General features: G+C 42.1%; 1 long non-coding RNA gene across 1 annotated transcript; it reads left to right on the forward strand.

Moving 5' to 3' along the window:
- The first annotated feature begins 237 nt into the window (after nucleotides 1–237).
- LOC148684868 (uncharacterized) lies at nucleotides 238–7,774 on the forward strand. Its single transcript, XR_015951534.1, has 4 exons — nucleotides 238–409; nucleotides 882–1,350; nucleotides 1,559–1,616; nucleotides 7,675–7,774. It is a non-coding gene; the product is annotated as an uncharacterized LOC148684868 (long non-coding RNA).
- The last annotated feature ends 4,625 nt before the right edge of the window (nucleotides 7,775–12,399 follow it).

Raw genomic sequence — 12,399 nt, forward strand, 5'->3', positions numbered from 1 at the left:
AGAACAGACTCACGGCTTTCCAGCAGCAATTTTTGTTCAAGTGTGCTTATTATCAGGGGCAATAATGGAGATGGAGAATCGTCTACATACAATGGTTTCAATACCAGTTAGTCTTGTGACTCACTTTCCATAGATTAAATCAAAAATTCGTAGGTAGTAAACAAAAGGTAGCCAGAACCCTTTTTCTACTAGAAACAATGGAGCAAAGGAGATGAGATGACAAACAAATTCCATTTCATTCAAAGTAAGCATGCACAGGATAAATTTGGTTGATTTTAATTGTACTTAAGCACAGCCCTAATCACTTTACTGTTGGTGGTGGAGATGGGGTTTAGGATGGTGAATGATCATTTACTTTTCCATTGACCTCTACCAGCAGAGAAGACTCCCCTGAGATTCATCCTGGCAGGTAGGAAGCCACTGTCAGCTGGTAGCCACTGCTAGTAGCCAGGAGAAAGTCCTGAAATGGACTGCTTTGGGGCAGGGGGGGGGGCAGGAAACATGGGCTCCACTAGATCCAAAGCCCTGTGGGGCTCAATTTTCAGGCCAGTCAGGTACGCCATCATGGAGCTAGCATGGGGTGGGGGGGAGACTACAATAACTCTACCTTAATGAAGATGTTCTATACATCTTTGCTATTTTTACAGGTGTAATGTGCCATCTATACATCATTTTCATACACCGGTAATTCTCCTTTAACAATATACAATCAGTAAATTTTAAATTCACTTTCCATAATTTTTCCCAGTCTTCCATTTGGATATTTATGTCCTAAATCTTTGCCAAAAAGTCAGGTGGTTTCAAGTGGGTAAAATTTGGGCTTAGCTTTAACAATGATAATTGCCTAATGTGGCAGCCCACATTTTCAATATTATCCATAGAAGGAAAAGTGCAACCCTGAAGAAGTGTCATGCCTAGCCTTGAGGTGGTACCAGACACATTCACAGAGCATGAACTGGATACTCCACTGGTCGAGAAACTTGAGGTGCAGGCAGGTCCCTTGAAACCAGGGCTGAGAGTCCCCTTTGGAGAAAAACCTGCTGAAGAACCCTTGGAAGTGTCAGAGGAGGAGGAGCCACCACCACCCAGTCCACGGGAACCCGGGAACCAAAGAGCAATAACCTAGCTTTTAAAACGTGTGCTAAAAAAGGAGAATGCCCAAACCCCGAACCGTCCCTCCCCTCTCATTATGCCAAGCTGCAGTTCCTTAAATGGGCCTATTAGCTGAATGATCACCCGAAAAATCATATGATAAGATATTGTGTCATTCTGAGTTTGTTCCTGATTCCCAGACTTCATTGAGTGGCTGTAAGCTTCTGGGTGGAACTTCATTACAGCAAAAATAATGAGGTAAGCAGTTCACACTTCATTTTTCTTTTTCTTGTGGAGAGTTCAACTTTATAGTATTTTTGGGTGGTTTTTGTTACTGATTTCTTCTTCGTGATGCAATGGCTGCACTTTACAGTAATTAAGGCAACTTCTCATTTTGTACATTGCTCCCAGTAATACATACTTCTCTCTCTCTCTCTTTCATTTCCTAAAACAAACACAACCGAAGAAAGAATGTGCATCTGGAGCAGCCACCAGCTACTGTGTTCGAGCAAGCATAAACCAAGGTGAAACCTACACACATATAAAAAATGCTTTTAAAAAAAGGTTTTGAAAAATATATTGAATTTGCCATTGCTCACCACTGCCATATAGTGTCACAAATGTATACTGCACTTTACAACACACTTAAAACATTTTATTTGCAGCGGTATAGCTGAGACCCAAAACAGTTGCCTAGGGTGCTTCCAGTCTGTCACTATTTTCAGGCAGAATTCAATCACATCCCAGCATATTCAGTTTGTGCAATCAAAGCTGATTTGGAGCTCTTGCACAACAAACCCACCTCCCACAAAGATCAGGCTTTTGCAATAAGGAAAGTGACAGGGGAAAAGCATTGGGAAGTGTAGGCTAGCACTTGCTTGACATAACAGTCATCAACCGCCCGCCCCCCCCCCAAGAAAGCAGGATGAATGCTTATTAAACATTATTAAAAACTTAGTTGGTCTTTAAGGTGCTGCTGGAAGGAATTTTTCTTATTTTGTTTTGACTACGTCAGACCAACACGGCTACCTACCTGCTTATTAAACAGTTACAGGTAGGTAGCCGTGTTGGTCTGCCGTAGTCGAAACAAAATAAGAAAAATTCCTTCCAGCAGCACCTTAGAGACCAACTAAGTTTGTCATTGGTATGAGCTTCCGTGTGCATGCACACTTCTTCAGATACCTTATTAAACAGTGATGCTCTTCAAGTTTCTTTCGGTTTCTCTTTTTTCCAAATGTAAGTTCAGTTCTCCACATTTCCAAGTCGGTTTTTAAAATCTTCAGGAAAGTTCACCAGTGAATATTTTTAATATACACATTTTGGTATGCAATTTCCCCTAATATGATGCAATTTTGATGTTCTTTTCAATAATGTATGCATTTTATGCACACTTTGCCCTAACCCCTGTGCTTTTGTACACATTACTTGACTGGAGAACTTCAGAGAAGACCACATTTCAAATGATAACAGGGTTTTTGTTTCAGAAAATGTGTATTGCCTTTAAATATAAAATGAATCACAGTTCACCTCCTGTCTATACTTTGAGTGTACAGCTCTTTTAAGAGAAGTGTACACAACGCTTGCTAGCACAGGTGAAAGTATGCAATTAGCTGCTTTGTTTATGTCTGGAAGTCCTGCTCATACAGCGTATGCTTACTTTTTCTGCATCTGGGCTTATTATTAAATGCTAATACTTACAGAAGATTTGGATGTCTTTACGTTTATTTAACTGCACACTCCAACAGCAGACAATACAGTAGTAATTATAGGCTGTGCTCCAAAGAACAATGCAACCAGCCAGCTCTGTGTGCCCAAATTTCTCAAAACAGCAGATCTCTGTGCCACATGGCAAAGAACTTTCAAATTACCGGTAAGCGAGTTTTGAAAAACAGTTTTTTGATGGGTCATAGAGAAACATGTACAAAAGGTGGTGGGGAGTAAAATAGAAACTACCAGGACAATGGAACACATTGGGTGCAGCTAACATACTGTAGCTCTTTAAATCCCAGTCATAATCTTGTTCATATTTTAGCACATCTCAGAGATGTTTATATGTTTCCGTGGAGTGTCAATGATGTGAAAACATTTTCTTTAGAAAGGCTTGTTGTGGTCCAACATAATTACTATGTTGCAATTGTATTTATCGGTGTGATTACTTGCTGTATCATTGTGCCTGGGATATTTGCTTTACTGGAGGGGTTTAAAACACACAAGTATTCAAAAAAGGGGAAGAAAAACCACAACATTTACAATGAAAATATCCTGGGACCTGTTTACCCCTCACAGAGCTACAATTCCCAGCACCCTTAATAAACTGCAGTTCCCAGGATTCTTTTTGTTGGCCAGGGGAGAGAGGTCCTTAAAATGTTTGGTGTGCACACAGTCATAATCTAGGGAATGAAGGTGTTATAAAATGATGGAAGTCGTGCAGTCGTAGAAAGAAGTGTGGAAAGAAAGCAAAATAGGGATAACATTCAGAGACATTTTGGCTTACACTGAACTTGATTAGACAAGCTCTTAAGCCGCCCAGTATTTCATCCAGGCTACAGTTCTATTAAAAGCTAGACATACAGTGGGCACAAATCAAGTATCAGAAGGGAGGCTACAGTATACCCATTTGCAGGGACTTCTATTAAGACGAGGTCTCCTGTCAGTTGTCAAATTTATGGATATTGACTGAGCCCCGAAAGGTCCAGGAGGAGAGCCGGCAGAAATAACTTATTAAGATAATGAGAAACACCTGAATTTGACCTACCATAACCAAACAACAGGAATGGATAAATCGAAGCGAATCCATTTGTATACTCCATTTGTATCTGAATATCATTGGCAAAGGGGACTTGACCTTTGACCTGGCAATGCCCCCTTGCCCCCCTTGATTGCAGCACACTGTGTGACTTACAAGATGGAAGGGAGTGACTGATCAGGCACACAGTTGGTCTTTGTTACATCACCCCTCTGGGTTTGATTCTTCCTAATAGCATCTGCCAAGTTCCATAAGCATCAAAGTTTTACTGAGCTAAAAACTGCACTCTCCTGCTCTGCATGGTTTGGTGCATTTTGTTTATTCTCCCTCCTCAGATCTGATTTATTCATCTGCAGAAGCTTAAACCTGTTCTATGAAGAAAGGAATAAACGCTTTGCTTTGGAGACAAATCTCCAAAGTTTTGTAAAGCAGTTATTGAAATAAATGAGTTTGCCATGCTGGCAGGATACTCTGTGAAATATGACCCAAAAGCCTGGTCCTAAAACACAGTTGCTTGGAAGAACATCCCATTGATTTGCAGTTGATCTGCCCAAGGTCCCGACAGACTGAGCCACTATTATTTATTCTGATGCTTAAGAGGAACCTAGGAGGCACACTGTTAGGTACGGTATTCTTCAGAAATGTAATACTCATTCAGAGAGGCTTACAACTGTGGATGCATAATTGTTTGCAGTTAGGAAAATCCTACCTGTCTGAAGTGATTTGTATGTTTTCTTCCTGTGTATTTTATGTTCAGGTTGCAAAAGACAATTCAGAGCAGGGTGCTTCCCAATGGGCGCTTTATATCACAAGGAAGGTATATTTTTTCCTGTGTTTTCACACCCACACATTTCTCCTCTTTCAGTCATGGATATTAATTGCTATTCTGCTGCTTGCTGTCCACAGAACTTGATTGAACGCATCTTGGTGGTGAATTTTGTCCCTCCCCACATCAACCCCTTCCTTGCTCTCTACTACTGTACTTTTTTCTGTTCTGGACATGCACACAGGTATTTCTATACCTGTTTCTGTGTGCACCTTAAAAAAGAAATGTGCAAAAGCAAAAGTGATCAACCTCAGACATGGTATTTCATAATGGACAAAACAGAGGCTTGCATTTATTCTGTGGGGGCAATATCCATTTCCATCTGGTAAATGTTTTGTATGTTGGTGCAGGAGAAGATAGGTAGAAAAGGAGAATTCCTGGGTGCCAAGATTCAAGTTTAGGCAAGAACTCTTTGGTGAGAAAACCCCAGCAAAGATTTAACATCACAAAATATGCCACAATGTAATGCATAGAAATATGCATTTTGACATGCTTTCGAACTGCTAGGTTGGCAGGAGCTGGGACCGAACAACGGGAGCTCACCCCATCACAGGGATTCGAACCGCCAACCTTCTGATCAGCAAGCCCTAGGCTCAGTGGTTTAACCACAGCGCCACCTGGGTCCCCCCATAGGTGGCATTACAAACCAGTAAAAATCTCTTGCATTTCTAAAGCATACCATACTTGCACCTATGGTGCCACCAGAACCTCAAGCGATAGGAGAGGAACCAGGAGTTCCTAGGAATGTCAGAGAAGCTGGCACAAAGGATCCACTTGCTTATGTACAAACTTTGAAGTGAAGGTTTTTCTCCGTATCCGTATTGGATTTGAAATTGTTTTATATATATGTTTTTATTGCTATATCGCTTTTACGGGAAGCGATTCACAAATGAAATTAATAAAATAAACACCCCGTCTCCTCTAGTTCTTATGCTGATATAACTGGAGGGGGGAAATGTAGAATTGCTGCATTGTGGAGCATTATAAGAAACTGCAGGAAACCTAAATGGTGCATTAATTGGTTGAATAAATTCCCCTTGAAATACAGCAGAAGAATTTTCAGTTGCATTAAATAAATGAAGGCCTTAATGGTTTTAGCTAATGCTTATGAGGAAAATGTGCCATGACTCCAATACTGCAGGCTGCAATAATAAAACAAACCACCCTGATATATAACACATATATAGATCAGTAGCATATTTCAAAAGACTTTCATAATTTGTTTTCTAGTTACTAAAAGCCTTGGAAAGATGTTGATAGCACAGGGCTCCCTGCTTTCTGATTTATTGAAGGTGACGACACAGTATTTCAAAAGTCTTACTGAAGCCATAGAAAATCAATACCATTTAAGCACGTTTACCATTTTGCAATTTTAAGAAACCAATTTAACAGTTTTTGTGGTGCAACGCTTTTGTTTGTGTGAGGTCATTTCCTTAGAGAAACACAATTTGGGGGTGGGGTCTAACCACTGAATGAGATTGTAAGGAATCTGGTCATACTTGGAATTTCCCCTGTGAATACCCACCATTGCATTAGTGCCGATTCATTTGTGGCTTAGTATAGACCACGGGTAGGTAAACTAAGGCCTGGGAGCTGGATCCCGCCCAATCACCTTCTCAATCCGGCCCACAGACGGTCCGGGAATCAGCATGTTTTTACATGAGTAGAATGTGTCCTTTTATTTAAAATGCATCTCTGGGTTATTTGTAGGGCATAGGAATTCATTCATCCCCCCCCCCCAAAATATATATAGTCCACCACCCACCCCCGCAAGGTCTGAGGGACAGTGGACCAGCCCCTGCTGGAAAAGGTTGCTGACCCCTGGTCATAGCTGCCAAGTTCTCCCTTTTTTAAAGGGAAATTCCCTTATGCTGAATAGGCTTCCTCACGAGAAAAGGGAAAACTTGGCAGCTATGCCCCAGGGATAGACAGTGGTTGCCACATCCTTTCTAAATTTAGCAAGTAGAATCAAGTGTAATGATACTTACTTTACAGGGCTGTTGTAAGGATTAAAAGGTAAAGGTAAAGGGACCCCTGACCATTAGGTCCAGTCGTGACCAACTCTGGGGTTGCGCACTCATCTCGCATTATTGGCCGAGGGAGCCGGCGTATAGCTTCCAGGTCATGTGGCCAGCATGACAAAGCCGCTTCTGGCAAACCAGAGCAGCACATGGAAATGCCGTTTACCTTCCCACTGTAGCGGTTCCTATTTATCTACTTGCATTTTGACGTGCTTTCGAACTGCTAGGTTGGCAGGAGCTGGGACCAAGCAACGGGAGCTCACCCCGTCACAGGGATTCGAACCGCCGACCTTCTGGTCAGCAAGCCCTAGGCTCTGTGGTTTAACCACAGCGCCACCTGGGTCTTAGCAAGTAGAATCAAGTGTAATGATACTTACTTTACAGGGCTGCTGTAAGGATTACAATTTGGTAATTCAGCTGAAATGCTTTGAACATGCAAAAGCGCTATGAAACATTGGGTTTTTGTTTTTGTTTTAATTTCTACTCCAACCACAACTACATTTATTCACTGCTTTCCACAAGATGTCTCAAAGCCACTCAGAAGCCCATGAAATACAAAACAACTTGATAATCAATTACAAACCAAAGACACATAAAAATACAATAAAACCAAGTTCCTGAATATTCTCATCCAACAATCACTATAAAAAGCACAAATCCTATCCCCCACCCCCACGGGCGTTAAGTCAAAACATAGCAGGATCCAAGTTAATGCCTCAAAGCTGGGGTAAACAAAAAATGTTTTAGCTTGGCACCTAAAAGCTGGCAATGTTTCCCTGGAGAGAGCATCCCGCAAACAGGGAGCCACCAATGAAAAAGACTGTTCTTGCATTGCCACCTGCCACAGCTCCCTTCATATCGAGAAACCGCTGATGATGATCACAGAAATATTACGTTGGGTGGCTGGGAGAGGGGGAGACAGCCAGTCAGCAATGTGCAAAGCTGGTATCTGCTTCAAACTGACAAAACTGTTTTCCTCTTCTGTATAGATGTACACACACTGGACAGGAACATACTCTGAAACTTGGGTCTTCAACTGGGATCACTCTCCTTACTGTCTGTGAACACAGGAAGCTGGCTTTATCATTGTCCTATCTTGCTTGTGTTTACTACACTGATTGGGAGGGGCTTTGCTGGGATTTCGGACAGGAGTCTCTTACAGCCCTACCTGGGGATGCCGTGGATCAAACCTGCATTCAAAGCTGATGCTCTGCCATGGAGCTAAGGCCCTGTGCCCATTAATCAAGTGCACACAGAAAGGCTTGCTCGGAGTGTGTAACACAGCTGTGGCATTTCCCATGAAGTCACGCAAAAAGGAGGAAAGGAAGAAAATCAATCATCGTAAGAATTCAGAAGCGTTTTAAAGCTCTTGCATTCTGGAAAACATCATGGAGTGAATTTATTGGTCACTTCCCAACATTCCATGGACCAAAGACTCTGGAATCCATGCTCATGCCAGGAGCACATTTCTGAAAGTGCTGCATACCATAAAGAAAGTCGTCATCATTTCCAGAATTTCTCTGCCATTGTGCCTTTTGAAATCCTGCACTCACAGACCACAGAATACTGGAACAGGCAGCCTGATCCTCTGCACATTGATTTGCAAGCAAGTCCACCTGAGTTCAGTGGCACAACACCTCACCATCCAATTTGCTTAGCACTGCAGCCTCACAACTTTGCTGACTGCTGTGTGCAACTTCCTTAATGCAATCATTGATCACTACAGTGCTATCTTCTAAAGTCCCAAATTCTAATCCCTGGATTTAGAGCAGTCCATATACAGTATCTAAATACAGTATATAACATTTAGCAGCACTGATACCAAAGTACAGCTTAAGGGGATGAAAACCAACAAAAATAAGGCAATATTCTTCTTACTCTGTTGTAGAATCTATGATTAGGAAATCTTTTGCCAGACTGTGATGCTGAGAATTTCTAGAACGCAGGGGAAAGGGCAAATAAGGGAATTCTGCTAACACATGGGCATCTCTAACTGATGAGAATATGTGAAGCTGCCCATATACCAAGTGAGAGTTTTGATCTAGCTCAGTATTATCCTCACTGACTTCTTTTCTGAAGCCACCAGGAGATCTCACCTGAATTCATAACTAAACTTTTGGGCCATGTCTCGCTTTGCCTCTTTGCAGTACTGATAGTCCCAAAGGTGACTTATATCTTTTTCGGAGAAAGGCCAAACAAGGTCATAAATAAGTAATGTCAAATGATACATCTCAGGCCAGAGAGACACACTTGTAATGCAACTCGTCATCAACAGAACTGGCAACAAGCATCAGGGCAGCAATTCAGTGAAATGAAAAATGGGAGACTGGAAGCAAGCATAAAGCAAGATCAATCGTCAGTGTTGCAGGAACACAAAACGTTCCCAAACACGTCAGCTGAGAAGTCTCACTCTTCTTAAGCGTAGTAGATTAATTAACCAGACCTGAGAGAAAAGTAAGGCAGCAATGCCAAGAAAAGATGTTCCCAAAGATATAAGAAGACAGGCTGGGATTTAATATATAAAAAAGCCCTGGCTCTTTACTTGACTAGGGTGTGTGAAACAATTATGAAGATTTGCTAACTGCAGCATAACACTTCACCTGTGGAGTTCTGAAAGAAAAAGAAAGTGCCAAACCAAGAAAGAGGACAATAGGTCTTCAGTGGGACACACAAGCAAGATTGCCAGTGGAACGGCAACTCTCCCTGAAAAGGGATGGGGGAAATGTAGTCCGAGGACTGTTCTGTTTCATAAATGGGAACCTTACAACACCCAGTGCTGAGTTCTACGCCAGGGGTGCTATTCCAATGCTGTTAGACTACAACTTCCCATAATCCTTGGCCATTGGCCAATGCTGACTGGGGCTGATTGGAGTTCTGCAGTATCTTTATTTTTTATTTATTCAAACAATTTATATACCACTTAGCTACAATAAGTCTCTAAGCAGTTTACAAAGGTACAATAAAGAAAACAGTCAAAACTTTTAACAAAATCAAGCATCAATTAAAATATCTGTTGGGGGGGGAGTATTCAGTAGGTGTCAAAAGTTCAGGAGGGGAGGGGGCCTGACTTAAATTGGGAGTTCCTTAAAATAGGGTCCACAACACTACATGCACAGCTTCTGGTGAATTTTGTGGTCATCCCTGTTTTAGTTGTATGCTGGCTACATTGCCCCAGAAACCTCAGAACCAGGTTATCTGATTAACAGGATAACTTATTAACAGACCACCTTCCCTCGTCTAAGTCCTCCAGGTCACTGCAATCTACTAGGGATGCAGTAAATTACTTTGTAAATAATAAATTCTCTAGAGCAGGCACCCCCCAAACTTCAGCCCTCCAGATGTTTTGGACTACAGTTCCCATCATCCCTGACCACTGGTCCTCATAGCTAGGGATCATGGGAGTTGTAGGCCAAAACATCTGGAGGGCCGCAGTTTGGGGATGCCTGCTCTAGAGAGATAACAGCTTCCCATCTCAGATGCATTTTAAAATCTATTTAATTATTCGTCCTCCTTTGTATTCCTTAAAAACAATAATTCTGCCTTTCAGAATAAAATCTCAGAAAGCTGCTGTTTTTATGTATTGTGGTGATAGATTGCATTATTTTTTATTCTACAATACCTCGCTCGTGCAGCATCCACTGTTTGGAAAAGACAGTAAAAACAAATGACAATAATTGCAATAGGTCATATACAGTATTCGGGAAGGAAAGTCTGTAAAGCTGTTCTCACTCAGAAATGCTCCCTGCTCCAATAAACAAAAACGACTGAAGTACATTGAGCCATTGTTTTAATAACCTGTGGAGGAGTAGCCATGATAATCTGTTATAGCAAGAAAAGCCAATAGATTTAATGTGGCCTAAGCTATCATGATCTAGAGCCACTTCATACGCCTGATGAAGTGGGCTCTAACGCCAAGGTTGCAAGTTCGATCCCCGTAAGGGACAGCTGCATATTCCTGAATTTCAGGGCGTTGGACTAGATGATCCTCAGGGTCCCTTCCAGTTCTATGTTTCTATGATATAGTCCAAGGAAGTTTATGTCACAATAAAGCTGTGCATCCTAAGAGCCTTTTGTTGTTGTTTAGTCGTTTAGTCGTGTCCGACTCTTCGTGACCCCATGGACCATAGCACGCCAGGCACTCCTGTCTTGCACTGCCTCCCATAGTTTGGTCAAACTCATGTTCGTAGCTTCGAGAACACTGTCCAACCATCTTGTCCTCTGTCGTCCCCTTCTCCTAGTGCCCTCAATCTTTCCCAACATCAGGGTCTTTTCCAAGGATTCTTCTCTTCTCATGAGGTGGCCAAAGTATTGGAGCCTCAGCTTCACGATCTGTCCTTCCAGGGAGCACTCAGGGCTGATTTCCTGAAGAATGGATAGGTTTGATCTTCTAGCAGTCCATGGGACTCTCAAGAGTCTCCTCCAGCACCATAATTCAAAAGCATCAATTCTTCGGCGATCAGCCTTCTTTATGGTCCAGCTCTCACTTCCATACATCACTACTGGGAAAACCATAGCTTTAACTATACGGACCTTTGTCGGCAAGGTGATGTCTCTGCTTTTTAAGATGCTGTCTATGTTTGTCATTGCTTTTCTCCCAAGAAGCAGGCGTCTTTTAATTTTGTGACTGCTGTCACCATCTGCAGTGATCAAGGAGCCCAAGAAAGTAAAATCTCTCACTGCCTCCATTTCTTCCCCTTCTATTTGCCAGGAGGTGATGGGACCAGTGGCCATGATCTTGGTTTTTTTGATGTTGAGCTTCAGACCATATTTTGCGCTCTCCTCTTTCACCCTCATTAAAAGGTTCTTTAATCCCTCCTCGCTTTCTGCCATCAAGGTTGTGTCATCTGCATATCTGAGGTTGTTGATATTTCTTCCAGCAATCTTAATTCCGGCTTGGGATTCATCTAGTCCAGCCTTTCGCATGATGAATTCTGCATATAAGTTAAATAAGCAGGGAGACAATATACAACCTTGTCGTACTCCTTTCCCAATTTTGAACCACTCAGTTGTTCCATATCCAGTTCTAACTGTAGCTTCTTGTCCCACATAGAGATTTCTCAGGAGACAGATGAGGTGATCAGGCACTCCCATTTCTTTAAGAACTTGCCATAGTTTGCTGTGGTCGACACAGTCAAAGGCTTTTGCATAGTCAATGAAGCAGAAGTAGACGTTTTTCTGGAACTCTCTAGCTTTCTCCATAATCCAGCGCATGTTTCCTATTTGGTCTCTGGTTCCTCTGCCCTTTCGAAATCCAGCTTGCACTTCTGGGAGTTCTCGGTCCACATACTGCCTAAGCCTGCCTTGTAGAATTTTAAGCATAACCTTGCTAGCGTGTGAAATGAGCGCAATTGTGCGGTAGTTGGAGCATTCTTTGGCACTGCCCTTCTTTGGAATTGGGATGTAGACTGATCTTTTCCAATCCTCTGGCCATTGCTGAGTTTTCCAAACTTGCTGGCATATTGGGTGTAGCAATATCATTTGCTAAATGATAAAGAGCCTTTATCATTTAGCAAATACATGTAGAGTGGGTCTTCTGCCATCTTGTGGCAGAAGGGTTACATGTGTTCAATAGACGCTTGCTCATCTATCTCAACTGGAAACATTGCTTAGTAAGTTCAGAGTGCAGGGGTTTGTTTTTTTGGTGGTACAAGCAGCTGTGGTACATGATTCAAAAGCTGCCCCCGGGATCCTTTGCAGTGAAATAAACCATTGGT

This window comes from Zootoca vivipara, chromosome 8, assembly GCF_965207765.1.
Source record: "Zootoca vivipara chromosome 8, rZooViv2.hap1.1, whole genome shotgun sequence".
NCBI lineage: Eukaryota > Metazoa > Chordata > Lepidosauria > Squamata > Lacertidae > Zootoca > Zootoca vivipara.